The following is a 6,000-nucleotide window of genomic DNA, read 5'->3' on the forward strand; positions in this document are numbered from 1 at the left end:
AATCACAATGAAAGTCTACCTCTTTTCCCATCCAGTTCTACTGGTCACACAATTCTTTTGAGCAACCATATGGAGTCTAGAGTTACATTTAAAGCATGTATTTTGCACGTGCAAGCCAATAGAAGAGCATTGCTTTCTTCACACTTTGTTTTCCATACTTACTCTACTGTACTTTGACTTTTCTGCTTCATGTATTTTCATATCAAGAAAGAGCCTCTTCCTTTTGTCTCCATGGCATTCTATTGTGTGGATATATCTTATTTTATCTCAACTGTCGCTTTTAACAACACAAATAATATTGGGATAAGCCAATTGTATATTGGCATCTACAAATATGTGATTTTAGAGAATTTTTTTCCTTTTTCCTCCTGTCCTTATTCTCTCCTTGTTCCTGTTTCTCCTCCTTTTCCTCCTCTTCCTCCTCCCCCTCCTCTTCCTCCTCCTCCTCTTTCCTCCACCCTCCTCCTCATCCTCCTCTTCCTCTTCCTCCTCCTCCTTCTTCTTAAAAAAAAAAAAAAGTCTCCGGGTTATGCTACACAACCCAGCTGTCTTAGAAGTTGGTTTCTGGGCTGGGATGTAGCTCAGTGGCAAAGCGTTTACCTACCAAGTACAATGCCCTGGGTTCGATCCCCAGTAGCAAGAAAGAAAAGTCGAAAAAAATACAGTTAAGAGAAGGGAGTTGATTTTCCTGCTTCTGCCCCCACACTCGTTTTTGTTTCTCTTATTGAAAGTAACATGAATGGTCTATTCATTATAGTTATAATAGAAATTAATTAGTATGAATTAACAGTCATATTTCTAGAGTTAGTTGTATTTCTTTTCCCAAGAAGTTGATGTACACATCATTTGCACATTTTTCTTATGAGTTGAAATTATTTTTTTTCTGAGATGAAGAAGGTACTTATACTCTAGGAAAGTTCAACTTTTAAAAATGCAAATCACATTTTCCTCCCACAATTTTTGCTTTTGATTTTTTTTCTCATTTGCTTACGCATTGTTTGAGGGGATGGGAATACAACTTTTTTTTTTCCCATGTAGTGAATTACAGCAATCTTTTATTCTTTTGGAAAAATAGTTTTCACCACCAACGTTGTATGAAACACTTTGTCTTACTGATACTTACGCTTGTGCGTTTCCATTCTTTGTAAATTTATGTTTACTTGAAATTTAGTATCAGAAGACATCCTGATAAAACGTTTTAAAAGGCCGGAAGTGGAGCTGTGGCTCAAGTGGTATAGAACAGACACAGAGGGCTGTCCCAGGACCCTTCCCCGTCCCCCATAAATAAACAAAAAATACAAACAAATTTTTAAACATGAAGGTGACCACTGATCCTCACCTCGAACTTTGTAATTATAAATCAGTGTAGATTCCCTAACCTTTTCTAACGCACAGTTAATGTTTAAAAAGATCCCGAGGTCTTATCCAGGCTGCCCACGGAGATAAAATAAGATAACCTACTGGATCTGAGTGAGCGTGAGATGAGGACTGGAGAAAAATGAACCCAGAGACGCGCGGATGCTCCCGCCACAGTCCCAGCGCAGGTGAGATGCCAAGTACCCAACCTCAGCATTCGAGTCTCCCTGGAGTTCCTTCCTCCGAGATCCCCATCAACCCTTCAAACGCAGAATCCAAGTTTAAAACGACAAGGGAAGTGTGCGCTTTAGAAGACTATGTCGTTCAGAAAAAAATGGATAGTCTCAGCTCTCACTGGATGAGTATCCTTGGATGAATTGTAGCGTTTTTGGCTGTAATATTTAAGCAGCGGGGAACCTTCCTGCTTGTGTTTGCTCCGCAATGAGTCTAGCCAAGTAAAATCACTTTGTGGAGTCTGTTTTCTTATGGTAAATTACATAAATCGTAGAAACTTTGGATCAGGAGTATTTAACGTCCAAGGTACAGTATATCGAGCCGAAGCAGCCGGTGGGCTCCATGGCTTAGTTGGTTAAAGCACCTGTCTTGTAAACAGGAGATCCTGGGTTCGACTCCCAGTGGGGCCTTGTTTTCCCTCTCTTTACAGTGGTGGTATAAATAGGTATTAAGTAAAGTCCTGTTCTGTAGCTGATTTCAAGAATCTGTATAAATGAAAAGTACAAAGTAGTAAAATGTAGAGCATCGATGTGCAAGGTCACGCTTGCCTTTGGAGATGGTAAAGAATAGTCAGAAATGATGAAATGAACTAGGCACTCCTCAAAATGACAGTAGATCAAAAGCTGTATTTGTTGATGACCTCTCACTGGGGTTGAGACCTAGGTTTTGAAGGTATAGAGAAAATGGAAAGAATTGGTTTTTTAAGTTAAGCACTGATCTTTGGTTGATTGATTTCATTTCATATGTTCCTATCTTCCACTATTCTGACCATAATTTGACATTATTTATTGACTTCTTTCTATGCACCCAACCACTGTACAGTTCCACGTGCCAGGGGTAGAACTATTCAAATAAATAAAGGCCAAGTCTCCATTCCCCCTCATGGGACTTACAATCTAGAAAGAGAAAGATAATTAAAAAAATAAAATGTCAGATTGTGATAAAGTCTATGGAGAAAAATCAAAGAAAAATGAAGAGTGTGTGCTATGAGGGATTTCTCTCTGCCCTTCTGATGTATTTTGGTTTCCTCTCTCTTATATGAGAAGAAATCACAGCATGATTATAATCTCCATGCGAATACAGCAACATTTGATAACATCTTCTAATAGTGAGTAGACCTTCAAGTTTACTTTTGCTGCAGCCTTAAAGGGTCTTTAAGTTTTTCAGCATGACTTTCTAGAGTTTCTCTAGTCAGTCTACTTTATCACTCATGATTCTCTAGCTTTGCGCAGGTGAGTATCCTTTGTCTTTCCAGAACTTTCCAGAACTTTCTTGTCATAATTTTGTTTTAACTTTACTACAGTTCTTACTCATCTTCTCTTGTTTCTCATTGGAAACAAAATGCTTCCAATGCTTAAGACTTTTTCTGAATTCTGATTTAATTTATTAGTCTAAGGAATTTAGGATTATGTTATCTGTTTTACAATATTTTCCAAATATTTTTAGATTGTGTTACAGCAATGATCATTCATATTTGCTTATATACTTTAAGTTTTCAAGGAAGGCTTTAGTATTTGAGGAAATAAATAAATTAGCTCCACTGGCATTTAAACTTTAGTTCTACAATTTTTAAAAAGAACATAACAAATCAGTGGTTCTCCACACAAGTGTGCCTTTGAATCACCTAAGGATCTAGTTAAAATATTTCTTGGGACTCATCCTCAGAGATTTTACTTCTTGTTTGGTCAGTGTCCCAGAAACATGCATTTTAATAAGCATTCCAAATGAGTTTGAAGCAAGTGAATCACATTTGTAACACTGGGTTCAAATATTACACAGAGATGAATTAAAAATCAGGCCCACCCAGCTATCAACCCTTGTAAACAGTCATTTACCCTTTATCACAGGGAAAGGAAGTGTTATTTACTGGAAGTCTACCATTATCCCTGGTCTTTTCAGACATAAACTCATTTAACCAACCATCTTGTCACATAAATATTCTAATGATCTCTTTGAAGATGAGAAAATAGATTTAATGATGTTCACTGCACTATTACTCAAAAAGGGCAAATTTTAGTTTCAAATATAAGTCGTCTGTTTCTGGAACCCATTGTTTTCCTTCTTCCTTCTCTCCCTCCTTCCTTCTCTCTTTCTTTTTTCTCTTTTTCTTTCTTACTATTTGTTAACTTTGGACAAATCACTTAGTAACTTTAAGCTTCAAGTTCCTCAGCTATAAATGAGAGCAGCAATTGTATCTTCCTCAAGGAGTTGTTAAGAGCATGAAATGAAGTAATTATTATTAATGTTATTAACAACAACAGTAATGATTTTTAAAAATTGGTGGGGGAAATCCCTATCTCCCTTGCTATTAAAATGAGATTAATGAATGGAGACACTGATGTAATCTATAATCATTACCAAACTGGTAGATATACAATGGATGCTGTTTCCCTGGGGAGATTTGTTTACCCATTAAAGTCTCTGTGGGATCTCTGGTCTGTTGGGTGAAACTGGTTTTTAATCTGCTTTTGGATCAGATCTGGAATGAAGAGAAAGCATTTTCTGCCTCCAGAATTCATTCAATCTACTACACCAAGACTTTTGGAGGCTTTTATTGGAGCCTTAATGTGGTCAGCTCTGTTCCCCTCTGACTTGAGACTTTTAGAATCTGCTGCTTCTATAAACTTTGTCCTGACTATGCTGCCATAGCTGACCACATCTGCTTAATATATATCCATATGATAAAAGGTACGTGCTAATAGCTATGTCTCTTTCCATCAATATCAGCTTCAATATCCTTGGGTTTTATTTGGTTTTATTAGCGTTTGAGAGGAAAATAAGATTTCTGAGTCATAGAGGATCAAGGAAGCTAAGATACTTCAATGAGCTAAGTGAATTCTCACTATGCTAAACAAATGACCACCACGTGTTCATCTCAGTCTCAGAATTCTGTCCAAAGATCAGTTGACTAGGAGAGAAAGGAAGGAGTGAGTGTGCCCATCATATGACCAAACAAAATTTCTTTAAAAGCCAAGTACTCTGAAGATCAAATTGAGGATCAAACAATATAGAAAATTCCCAAACGGAGGCGGGAGGGAAGGGATGGTAGGGGAAAAACAAAGGAGGAGGCAACAATGCTTGATAAGAAAAGTACTCATTACCTTGCTCATGTGGTTATAACCCCTCTGTACAGTATTTTCACAATAAAAAACTTATTTAAAAAAAAAGAAAGAGAGAAAAAAAGAAAATTCCCAAACATCAAATGATTGGGGAAAATTTCTGTCAGGGCAAGATCTTGAGCTGCTCTTTTCTTCTGTGAATTTCTATGGAAACACATTGACTTTCAACCATAGCTTGTTTTCTTTGTTTTTGGAGACATATTCCATGCTTGTATTTGTTTACCATCTCCTACCTCTGCTGGTTAAAATGGCGAAAACAAACTGTCCTAGCTATGGGTTCAGGTAGTTCATGATTTTGCAAATGAGTAGCTGGTCAAATTGACCCAGATGTTTCTGATAGAGGCAGGAATCAACCTTCAGGTGAATGGGTCCTCAAGAGATTCCTTATAGGCCAAACTTAAATCTGTACCTTTATATCGGGTCTTCTTTGCTTAAGTAATCAATTCCAAACTGTCTTAATGAGTGCCCCGTTTATTGCATTCATTTTTCTAGTACCTCACATTACTATTTCAGTTTGTGTCAACAAAACCATCAACCTCCATCAGACAGTTGTGTCCTCAGCATCAGTGGGCCTGATCAAGGCTGTTGAAGACCCCTCATTATGGAGTTCACCCACCTGCTCCTATGAAAGAATATCAATGACACTTGGATTTGCACCAATGACATGCTTGGGCTTGTTCTGCCCAACTTCATCTGACATTCTTTGGGGCAGTTACTTCTTTCCCCTCCCTTCTCTTCCTGATACTATCTCATTCCGATGGATGCTCTAAATATGATATACAAATGAACAGGACCATCATAGGAGTGGGCGTGGTACATTGCTTCCCAAAGGTACTGTGCAAGGTGTTTGGATGCTAGATTAAAGAAGTTGCTTTGAAAATAAGTTTATGTGGAAACAGTATATGCACTAGAAAGGTACTAGTATATCCCTTATTAAACCCCCCCAAAACCCTGTACCTCAAAGAAGTGAAGGAAAATATAGCTACCTAACCACATAGAGATTGTTTTACATGTCTCATGACACAATAAAGCCACAGCCTTTTCTTAACAAAAAAAGTGTGAAACCATTCTTTTTCTACTAAAGCCTTTGTCAGATGTTTATAATGTTAATATAAAAATTATTCTAGTCACTGTTCTTGTGACTTTTACTGAGGATATTCACCACCTCTCTCCCATAAAAGTGTTTTTTTCCCCTAGTGTTTCAGAATTTCTTCCATTTCAGGACTTAAAAATCATCCTTCTTTCCCATCTTGATTTTAGCAGGTTCCTCCTTTCAAAATTTAATGAAGCC

The 6,000-nt window shown here is 37.4% G+C and overlaps 1 non-coding gene across 1 annotated transcript; it reads left to right on the forward strand.

Annotated features, from left to right (window-relative positions):
* The first annotated feature begins 1,926 nt into the window (after window positions 1-1,926).
* Window positions 1,927-2,000, forward strand: Trnat-ugu. Its single transcript has one exon. It is a non-coding gene; the product is annotated as a tRNA-Thr (tRNA).
* The last annotated feature ends 4,000 nt before the right edge of the window (window positions 2,001-6,000 follow it).

Source organism: Dipodomys ordii, unplaced genomic scaffold (assembly GCF_000151885.1).
Source record: "Dipodomys ordii isolate 6190 unplaced genomic scaffold, Dord_2.0 Scaffold138, whole genome shotgun sequence".
NCBI classification, from domain to species: domain Eukaryota; kingdom Metazoa; phylum Chordata; class Mammalia; order Rodentia; family Heteromyidae; genus Dipodomys; species Dipodomys ordii.